This window comes from Pelmatolapia mariae, linkage group LG15 (genome assembly GCF_036321145.2).
Source record: "Pelmatolapia mariae isolate MD_Pm_ZW linkage group LG15, Pm_UMD_F_2, whole genome shotgun sequence".
In the NCBI taxonomy this organism is placed as follows: Eukaryota; Metazoa; Chordata; class Actinopteri; order Cichliformes; family Cichlidae; genus Pelmatolapia; species Pelmatolapia mariae.
In genome coordinates, this window is record NC_086240.1 from 38,797,669 (window position 1) to 38,809,590 (window position 11,922).

Here is an 11,922-nt window from a genome sequence, read left to right on the forward strand (position 1 = left end):
GTGTCTTACCTTTAATGCCGGGCAGTCAGTAGACGTTAAATATACCTGCACAAGGGGAACAGGGCACCTTTCTGGAGTCAGTTGCGTAATTCTCATGGGAGTGGAGATCCCTGAAATAGAGTAAATTCTCACCTCTTTTAACCAAGAAAAAAAATAACCCACTCATCATCAGTGTACACAACCTCTTAACCGGAAGTTCACGAGGCTTAATAGTTAAATATCCCTCTTTGTCTTTCATTTATTACCTGGGGTTCTAACAAAATGTAGAACCCAATGTAATGTCCTTCTGTGCCCGCTAATAGACACTCTTTGTGAAACTTAAAGAGCCCCCTAGTGTCAATGTAAGGAACATGTTTAGCAAATTGTTTAAAGGACAAAATATTTTCATAGTTGGAAAGAATATATCCTTTTGTGTATTTTTTTTACTTGCTCCTCCATAAACCACTGATTTTTGCACAAATATAATTCATTATTCTTCATTCACTTAAAAAAAGTGTTTGAAGACCTCGGTACTCTGACTGCATCTCTTTCTGCAGAGCTCAAAGGTAAAACAGATTTGTTCAAATATACAAATTGATGCAATTCAATTCATTCATTTTTTTAAATAAAAAAAAAAACACCTGCCAAATTTCTTGAAGTATTTAATACCTTCTAACATGCTGTACATACAGAAATATTTAGTTATGTGCAGTTCTAATGTAACATATGCAAAGTATATTAAAATGCACAACGCGGTTTGTGTAGTGTATTTTAATATATTACTGCTCAAGTCCATTTTTGAAATCTGTGTACAGTTGGATAAATGAAAAAGACTTTGTTCTGTGTCGATCCTGCATCTGGACCTGAAATGGAAAAAGGAGGAATTTTTCCAAAGATCGGGTGCAATTTACAAATGAATTTCCTTCATGCTCGACTGCTTCATAAAAGCATTTGTCCTGACTCAGATTGAACACAGTTGAATGATTCTATCCATATTCCCGACTTCTTTACAAGACAATGTTTTTCATTTTCTCAAACAGAGAAGTCTAAAATTTCCATGTTCTCAGGTGCAACAAGTGTTACTGATTGGCCCTTTTTTTTCTCCTGCCACCAACCTCTTGTTAGGTTAGCGACTGGAACAAAATGACACTGGAAGAGCTTGTGCTCGTTCGAGGATAAAGGGGATCCTATTGAGGTGACAAAGCTGTGTTATACAAAATATACGATCAGCGTGGTTTTTGTTTTATGTTTCCGAACTGGATTCAAATACATGTAATTGCTGAAAAAATCAGCAAGAGAAACTGCCTACTGGTAATTCTTTGTGCTAGATTTAAACTATCTGGGGAAATCTGCATTAAATTTCACATTTTTGGAACTTTAATAAATAAAAAAAGAAAGAGCACACACACACGACCTCACGCACCTGCCATTCGCACTTCCAAAATTACTGCATGTTATGATGTTAAAAACTGCATTGATACATCCTGGCATGATGTGTTCTAACCTTTGGTGCAATTGATTTATGCAAAGCTAAAGGTGAAGCCATTAGTTTCTGGTATGAGATCCCTCTGTGAGGCCGATTCTGAATTTATAAAATTTCAAGAAGCTCTGATAATTTAATTTGGAGTGCCCTTTTATAGGTTAGGTCACCTGCAGCGTGCCTTGCAAATTGAATAAAGAACAGTAATAGAAAACAGGATGTCAGGTGGGCTCCCTGCTTATAAAATCATTAACAACAGTATGTCTTTTCTCATAAAGGAGCCCATTTATTTTGAGGAGGGAATGTTATGAAAGTGTGGGGAGCAACTCAATTTATTTTTCATTAGGAATTAACTCAGGAGAATCACTGAGAGGGTTAATAGCTGTATGTGTACATAACCAGTGTGAACTAATAGGTTTGAGGACAGCCTCTTCGAAAGTCTGTTGCACAGTTTTAAAGTATTGCTCTCATGCAGTGTGCATTTTTAGTGGGTTTGTGTAAATACATGTAGATTTAATGACGCTTAGTGAGTGCATATTAATAAATAATTTATAATGCCTTAATTATTAACATGTTGCAGTTTTACTTTCACAAATAAAACAGAAGTTGAGGTCTTCGGTAATGTGACTTATTTGCTATTGATAAGATTTAGTCATTGTGTTATTTTAAAAAATTAAGAAAGGAGCTACAGATGGCGAGTGCTTTGCTACAACGCCTTTACTGTCTTCCTTTATGTATCTTTCATTATTATGAAGTAAAGTATAAGTAAAGTAAAGTATAATGTTTACAAGACTAAATCACAGACTTTGTTTTTGGTTTTTTGAGGAAAAATTCAAACACAAAAGACTTCGCCACCCGCCTCCACCCAGAGTCAGCTGGGAAAGACTCCAGTGACCCTGGATTTTGACAAGAGGATAAGAAAATGGACTTCCTTTTACAATGGAATTCCTTGAAATTTAAATATGATTCAGCTGAAAAATAAATCACAAACTGAAGCTGACATTTTACAGGTCAAAGGTAAACCTTGCTGTGACCTCATGTAAAAAACATAGACTGTATGAAAAGACAAACATGAAGGATGATTTCCAAAAAAAAGTTTAAAGGTTTCATCCTTTCTTTCAGCCTTTTATTACTGTCGCCTCTAAATGTTTTCTGTTGTGTTTTGTGCGATTTTGCAGTGCTTTTCTATTTGCTGGTGTATCCTTATGATGCATTACTTTTGACCTCTCAAGACCAAAGTTTCAAAACCAGCTAGTGGTTAGTGAATGTTTGAGGACAAGACAAGTTTTCCATGCAAACTTTGGGTGACTGTGCCAAAGCAACTGCAAGTTGCAGCTGATTTCAGCTGACCCCCAGTTGTTTCTGGCCTTTAGGCCTGTATGACTGAGACCATGATCAAAATTAGTGAATGGCCACTAGTTCAGCTCTTGTCATATTACCTCCACAAAAGTTCCACACAGGCATTAAAATGTTAAACCACAAATGTTTAGGATGCACAAAAGGCATTTGTTTGTATTCTGATTGTCAGAGTTATTTTATAATGTTCAGTATTTCTCCCTCGGAAGAAGAATTCTGCACAAAGATTGTCTCGGTCCATTTACTACAAACACTGAACTTCTTGCATACTGTCCAGATAAAACTGATCTGAAACAAAAATACATTTTTGTCCCAGATTGCTTTTTGAGAAAGTTGCATTGATGCTACTGTGGTCATATAGAGAGACAATAGAACCTTCCTGATTTACTGAAATGTATACATTGTATCACTAAGTGCCTCTCTCACTATAGAGCACTATGAACCTTTGCTTGCTTCTTTCAGAAAAGGAATCCCTGCTAGTCAAGAAAGTAGAGCTATCACGACATCCTCACACACACCACCTTCAAGCAGGCACTGTCAAAATTATTACCCTTAAATGTTGAAGCATCTTCGAAAGTAACCCATATCTAAATTATGTCCGCTCTCTGCCTCCCCCAGTGAGATGTTCCAATTTGAGAGACAAACTGGTTCATTCTGACACCTAAATCTCCTACAGGGTATTTTTGTGATGGCCACTGTGCACAATATTTCTAAGCCACGTATTTTTCACATCTATGCACTGGCAAAAAAATAGTCCTTAAAATCTGTCATTAACTGCAGTTACACACTATAAGTTAAAATGCTTAGTCTGGTTCATGTCAAACAAATAAAAAGAACTTTAAAGATTTGCATATCTGCACATCCAATTCCAGTACATACACAAACATGCATTACGCTATATTAGACATTTGTGTGATATTTTGTCGCAATTAGCCTGCACGACCTCATGCACAGGCTTATTATAAGCAAACACAAGCCTCATTAAAGTGGTGAGGAACTGGAAAAACACAAAAAAGTATTTTCTTCTTCTGGAGGTGGTGACATCGTCAACCCAGCGCGCTGCGGACAGTCGCTACGGTCCCCACACTTAGGCATAGATGAAGAGCTGAGTTTGTCATGTTTCCCCTAATTTGTCACACATGACTAATGTTTATACTCCTACTTTTATCTTTGTAATTTTAAGCGAGGCACGTGTTTCCTCGTTACTCATTTGGCAGGTTAGAAAAAAGTCCCATTGCCCATACCCACACCACAAAAATGGCATAAATCCCAGAATATGTTCAACTGTAATTATTTATGTTACTGAAAGAGATTTAATTTCCTGACTTAAAACCTCTGCCAGTTTTTACAATTTAAAGACAGAAACTTAAAGAAACTGAGAATGTTTGCATGCCTGAAACAGAAGAAATATGATAATAAAAGATTACAAAATAAAGCTGTCCTGGTTTAGCAACTTATTTTAAGAAGGACTTGTAGAAAAATATTTATTTCAATTTAGGTCTATTAGACCTAGACATCTAATAAAAAAACACCTCAGCTCTGTTTATCATGTAATTTTCATTTATTCATAAAATAAATAAACAAAAACACTAGGTCAGCCAGTTATCTCTGTGTAAGTTGCCTTATTAAATGTTGAATCGGAACAAAAAATGTTAAAAATTAAAAAAAAGGAAAGAGTAAGAGATAAAAATAGAGTGCACCCCCTACACTGGACTCATGCTGATGGCTTTTGTTTGGGTCATATCAGAATAATGCGGCAAGCAGGTCAAATCCTTTCCGTCCTGAACGGACTTCAACAGAGCTCCTGGTGTTCTCAGCATGACTCAGTCCATGTACAGCAGGAGGTAGAAAACCCTGCCTAATCCCTTCAGTGCTTTTACAAATATCTGTATTTCCCCACTTAGGAGATCTGAAGATTACTGCCACAGTCTGTGTATCTGTGGACAATGAGTGATTATTGTACCCACATGGTGTTTTTTATTTGGCCCAGCAATCTATTTTATGGTTCAGGCAGCAATTCTGTCATGGATCTTGGGAATACAGTACAGGATGTGTTATAACCTCTGCGAGACATGTGAAGTTTTCCCTTTTTGGTTGTTTTCTGTGTCCATTGTTTAACCTGTTCTTTAACCTGTACAATTATCATTTTAAATGGAAAACTTTATGTTTGTTTGTTGAACTAAGAGTTCAGAAATGAGGTTTTTAAATTTTTTGAACCTGCAAAATGTTTAGATTATAAGAATATGATTTATCTGACAACTCGTCTATGTATTTGTGATTTAAGTATTTCAGTATTTAAGTATTTAAGTGTGATAAAATCTTAATGATGTGGGTAAACAAACAATTGAAAATTAAAATAAAAACTAAATCATTTTCAGACAATTGTCAAAAAGCAGTGCAAGGAGCCACTGGATATTAAAGAACTGCATTAAGTGTGACATTTAAATCAACCTTTCTGTGCTTTATAGACCTCATATTTGTTATTGGGTCCCACACATATACACAGATGTGTGCTGGGTAAGCTAATATCAGTTGCACTGCAGCAGTGAGACAGTAAATTTATCAGCATCAAAAACAAATTCAATTAATTTTAAGAAAATAATGCAAGATTTTTTGCCTGCATAGGTTGATAAAATGTGACAATTTATTGCTTTACTCTTTTTATCATAAAATAAAAAAAAGAAACAAAATAACAGGTTCATGTGTTGTGTTTTATCCATTGAATTACTGTATAGTACAAAACGAAAATGTGCGTCTTTTTCCTGTTTAACGTCATTTTTTAAATTAAGCTGTATTTAAGTAAAGCTTGAACAATGAAATAATTACCAGAAATTTCTTTCTTTTTAACCGGCCTGTTTATTGAACCGTCTGACAAATAAAAAGAAATTAAATATCTTTAAATCATTAAATTTGTATCATTTTTACTACGTCCAGGATTTTTTTGTGATGTATTGTCTTAACAAATTATTGGGGAAATTAATATTTACATATTTAATATTTAGTTTGATGATGTGGAGGTCCAAAAAACACAAAAACACATGCACCAAATATGACACACTTGTGTTACAGGGTTAAGTAAACAGTAATAACAGCCAATTAAGAGAGGTATTAAAATAACGTTTACATTTTATTGATATTATTTTGAATTAAATATCATAAATAACTATCAGTTAGTAATGTGACTACTGCCTGTAGTATTATTGCTAAAATGAGAGTAATGATAATTGTTACTCTTTAAAGAAGTAATGTTTTTACCTGACTCTGTGATGTGCTGTCAGTCATTTATTTACTGACTCTTATTAATAATGGGCTCATGCATAATACTCACCTTGACTTCCCCAGCCTCTGCTGATGTAGAGAAAAAAAAAGGTTTTATACACTGTCATCTGCATAGATCGTGATACTGAGTGCAACACTATTCTTTTATGTATGTCTTCATTAGTGTAATCTGCAGTGTAAGATGTGATTATAATATAAGCTTGAACAGCGAGTACACTCATATGGGTTATTCATGCATGTTGTGTATTAATTAGCAAGGAGCCTCTCTGGTGCGTTTCTTTTCAGGCCGGTTGTTTGAAGTGTTTCTTTACCAGCAGAGGATGCTCATGGCATTGGAGCCAACTCTGAGGAAGAGCCTCTCTTCCTTTTTCCCTGGAAGTTCACCCACCAGGGAGGCTCTGCTAATAAGTTCCCTGGGCTAACCCCAACCTGTTTTCAACCTCATTCCCTACAATATAAAGAGAACTAAAGATGCATTTGTTCTTGTAGATATTTTACTAGAGCTCTCAAATGTTGGACAAAGTATTCAGCACTTCATTCATTGTGGACTTAAAATGTTAAGTATTCGCGTCATGAGATATAAAAATAGAATGTATGGTGCTAAACATAGTTGAATAGTTTCTGTGTTCCTCGCCATTTCATGTGAATAAGGATTAAATAAATTGGAGGGCTAGGCCATTACTGGACATATTTTCACAGCTTAAATCTGAAATGGAAATGAGAGGCAATTATAACAATTTCTAATATCACCATTATTACATGGTGACCCTTCATTTCACACAGTTTGGGCACTTTGGATAAAGCAGGCTTGTTGGAAGTCACACGGGCTTTTATTTTTCTTTCTGTCTGAAAGGGGGACTTGTCTTCGCTTTGACCTCTCAGGAGAGTGCTTTGTGCGCTCACTTTACTATGTGTTTTTTTCTCCCTTCTTCAGCTGTATCAGGGTGTCTGACTGTCCAGGAAAAGTCACCCAATCTGCCCCGCTGACACAGAAAAGGGCTTTTACAGGCTTCTGGGATTTCTTGGAGAACCGCAATCCAAAGTGTCCACTATGACCACTTAAAAGATGCTGACAACAGTCATTAATGAGATTTCCTTTAGGCTGAATGGGGAAAAAAATGATGCCTAACCACAGTTTCAGTTCAAATATTAGCTCTGTGGTATTGGTTTCCAAGGACTAGACTTCACTGGTACTTCACTGGTAATTTGATAGTTTAACATGTAACTTTACAAAGCTGAAATAAGAATAAAAACCTCAGAAATTAATAGATTTGTTCTCAATAAATCAGTGTCAACAGACATATGGTAACAATCCTTTAAATGTAGCTTTTCATGTCCAAGTATTTATAGGTTTATCAGTATGCAGTGATTATATAACACAGAGGTTATTTTACTGTTTTGGGACATTGTAAACAACAAACGATAAATAGAAGTAATTAAGCAACAATCTGTGCCTTAATCAAGAAAATAACCTTGTTTGCAGGGAGGGCGTTTCAATCTAAAATAATTCTTTCCCCCTTCACGATCACAGTGATCTTGATTTTATTTCCTTTGGTTTTGTAAAGTCTGCTCTCATCGTTTCTGGGCTCTCGCTTCATTCATTTTTTCCGCATCAGTTCATTTCTGTAAGAGTGATGCTTGTTGACACATATTTGGACAGGGCAGAGGCTGTTATATCAGTGGAGCATGCCCATGCTTGTGAAGTTATCACCTTCAGCAGATCAAAGACAGTTGGCACATTATTTATGCATTGCTGAAAGGTGAGGTATTCAGTTGAAGTCAGCCAGCAAAGCATAGCTACCCTTTATTCTGAAGTAATGATTTCCTCTTGATTGAGTGCACCCAGTCAAATGCTGAGAGATCTGTGTTTTTTGTTCTGTGTGGGGCATAATATGAGATTTAAAAAAAACCAACAACAGTATTTTGTGGGGTTTTGTCAAATAATGTTGGGCTGAAACACCCGCAAAGTTAACTGTGAGACCTGATTATTATTATTATTATCTTCAGAATTACTTTGCATTGCCTTGTGCTAGGGTAAGTCGACTGCTATGTATTGTGTGGCCACACTTTCCCACAGTGTGTTAATTTCAGAAAAAATGAGTAGTGACACAAATACACAGGGCTAACTAAAAGGTTGTGCCCCCAGACTGTGATGATCCTCAAAAAATTGTTTTATAGAGGATATACAGCGGTGAGCCCGAGGCTAGTCTTTAGCTGCTGTTTGCTCCTAAGGCCTAAGGCAACAACCTTGGTCCGTGTCATAACCCACTTTTATTATTAGGGAGGATATAAAAATATATATTCTGTGTCTTTATTGATTATCTCCCCCAATGGATCAGGTTCTTCGGGTTATGGCTACTGCTTTTATCAGATTTAACTGATGTGCTGCACAAATATAACATGTAGTAAGCTCTTAATTATTTATATTTATTTATTTTTTTGTTGATGTCAGCAGTTTGAGCCATCAGTGAACCGCCACAAAGAGTTTGGTCCTTTTTAAACAGATGTTTCTAATGAGCAGAGGAAGCAGATTTAAGCAGCCTGCTCAGTCAGGACTATTTTCACTCAAAGGTCATTCAGGAAAGAGGAGGTACACCTCGTCACTTTTTGAAGGACTAAGTGTTCTGCTTTGAAACAGACCATTGGGAGACTCAAATGACTCAAAAGGCTATATCAGCGAGCACTTGTGGTTGACGTTATTTATTTATTAATTTGAGGCCTGTCTACTGACACATCTGAGTGGTCTAATTGCTGCGAATTGACACCGGTTACAGTCCATAATGGGAGCTTGGGAGTCTTTCCTAACCGCAGTTCATTCAGCCGCCCCTCGCTGCAACTTAACTGCCCTTAAAATGTCTGATTGCAACATGGGAGCTGTGAGGCGAGACAGGATTATCAGTCTTTGTTGTGTGACTGTGTCTATTATCCTGACCTCTATTCACAATGGGCCCTTAGGAGTGTCGCTTCCAGCCACACAGCAAACTACCCCATACCCGACAAACAACAAGTGAATCAGAGATCTCCCCCTGTCCCAATGCTCTAGACACTTACAGCTCCAACACTTGGCAAAGCGCACCACTGCAGGTAAGGCTATCAAATCCCTATTGATTTAATAAAGATAAATTGGAGGCACTTCCTTTCGGTGTTATTGCAGCAGAGCCGATTGATTGTTTGTGTTGACTGGCGATATTGTCACTGCAGTACTGTTAGTTACGCAAGTTCATTAGTTGTGAAGAGTTGCTTGCAGGGTCTTTTGTCTGAGATGTAGAAAGCTTTTGTGTGTGTTATAGTGGTTAAAAGTGGATTTGCACATGCATATGATTTTGGTTAAGGAAAGGCCATTTTGGAAAAGCTAGCATGTATTCTCCTGTTTTTATGTTTTTCCATGAGGATAGTAAAGACAATCAAACATTTAAAAGAATACATTTGAGAAATCCAATTTCCAGAGGTAAACTGTATAGCTTGTTCTTTTTTTTAACACTATTAGGACGATTACATTTAAACACTTAAAAAAATGTCTGTGTACTGATTAAAACAATCCTAATTTTGTGTTACATGAAACATTGTGTTACATTGTATTTTAATTTGAATGCATTATTTATCACCATTTAGTTTGGCATCTGAGGATGAGGTTTAATATTGATGAAAAAAATCAAGTTGTAGAGCACCTTAGTTGGAGTTACAAAGGAAATATATATCTTTAAAATTTTAGATCAGTAAATTAAACTTTCCACTGCTCACCAGTCCAAGATTTTGTAACTTTCTTTTTTTTTCACTTGGATTTAAAAATGTAGCTTCTGTATAAAACAAAACTCTCGAGCCTATTTTCTTTGTGCCAGTGAGAAATGGTAAGAACGGTTGTGAACAATGCCAGAGGAGACGTCTAAAGATCCTACCAGCAGAGGGTTTTAGATTGAATTCTGGCCCAGCATAGCTCACAGACATAGCAAGCGTCTGAATCAATTCCATACATATCCATTAAAGCACAACTGATTAATTCATCATGTTTATTTTCACGGTGGATGACATGCAGCCTATTTATAAACTCGCTATAATCATAAAGATATCAAGGCAACAAGAAATTGAGGGCTTCTGTGGCTTACTTTCAATATTAGATTTGACCTAAAACCTAAATACACGCATGATGAATGAAAGATGAAGAAGGACAATGGATTTTTTCCCCCTTCTTTTATTTTAGTTTTCGCATATCTAGTTGAAATCTCCGTGCTGTCGTGGCAGGTTAAAAGGAGGAAAGGGCGTTGAAGTTAACATCATCATCCATTAAGCCTTTATGAAAACCAAATATGGCAGAGCTTTCGTTTTCGCTGAACCTATTCTTTCAGTAAAACGGTGCAAGCATAATTCTTCTCCATCTGTCAGGAGAACTTTAAAGCACAGCAAGTGTGAATTCAATTTATTTCTCTGTGCTCTGCCCCTCGCTGCAAATTGCTTAATGGTTTGAACTTTATTTCTAAAAACAGCATTACAAAGTTGGGCGAGATAACATCTAGTCAGGGCCAATAGAAATGCTTTGATTGTTTTGCATTTGTGTTATTGTAGAGTATTGTACCGGGGCCGTCCTCTTTTCTAATTATTAAAAACTTGGATTTTTGAAATGTGAATAAAAGCATCAATTCATAAAAATACACGAGGAAGGAAATTCAATAAACTAAAGAGGGGACAGATTTTATTTCATGTGATCAGCTGGTTACAGGAAATAACCCTTGAAACTTCCTTAATGGACTGTTATCGCTGAAGTTATCTCAAACTTGTCCTACTGTCAAACGGAGCTGTTCCACTGACTGCAGCCTCACTTATCCTCTCTCAGCCCACTACATGAGATGGGGATGATTGCAGTCTTGAAATCAATGAAACCACAAACCTTCCTGATAATATTCCCTCTTGGGGTGCAGTGGCAGATACATTCAGCGCACTATTTATCCCTCTGCCAGAGTCTTTACTGGAGGCATTTGTGGGCTCAATTTGACGTGAACTATACTCAATGAGCTGGTGACAAATCTGCATGTTTACCACAAAGCTGTTCAAGCGGTGTCATATGTTGCTCCAAAAAGAAAGTGAAGAAGTTTAAGGCATGAAAGTCAGCTCATCAGTCGCTTCTATCAACTGCGTTTACAATGTATGCAAACAGCGAACAGGTTTAGTACGTTTTTAGGTCTTATTCTTAAAGTCGGAAAGATTTGAACAAGATGATACTTTTGTTCTTTGGATTTGTGTGATCAAACCCCCTGGAGAAACATTCACACATCTCTAAATACAAGTTTGACAATAAAAAAGTCTCTCAAGCCCTCCGATCAGTCATCGCTTTCCACAGCATTATTCCCCAAACAATAAAAAGACAATATCAGATTAATATATAGCCCGTTCTTGGTTGGGATTTATCCTTGTGGGGCAGGCAACGTCTCCCTGTCTGAAGTCACCAAGCAGTAAGAAGGATTTGGTTGACAGAGCACAGCGGGCTCAGAGATGCCTTCGCATTTGAGGTCACTGGTGGATAGCGAAGTTATCTAAAGCCCCAGTTTGTGTCGATTTCCCCCCACCATCCCAGCACGAGTGTCAGAGATTAGTGGTGCATCCATCCTCTGTGACCTCTAGGAGCTAAAGAGATACTTTGTCGCCATTTTGTTGCTGTCAAATGATGTAAGGTGAATACAGTGATTTCATTGGCAACCTATGCTGCCGCATGGCCCCGTTTTTGTAGCATGGCATGTAATTTCAGTCAGTGCGCCTTCCTCCCATCCTTTGCTTCATAAATTGCAGACATGAAGTCAAATTATGTGGGAATGCTTAGTCTCATTCTCCAGGAGACC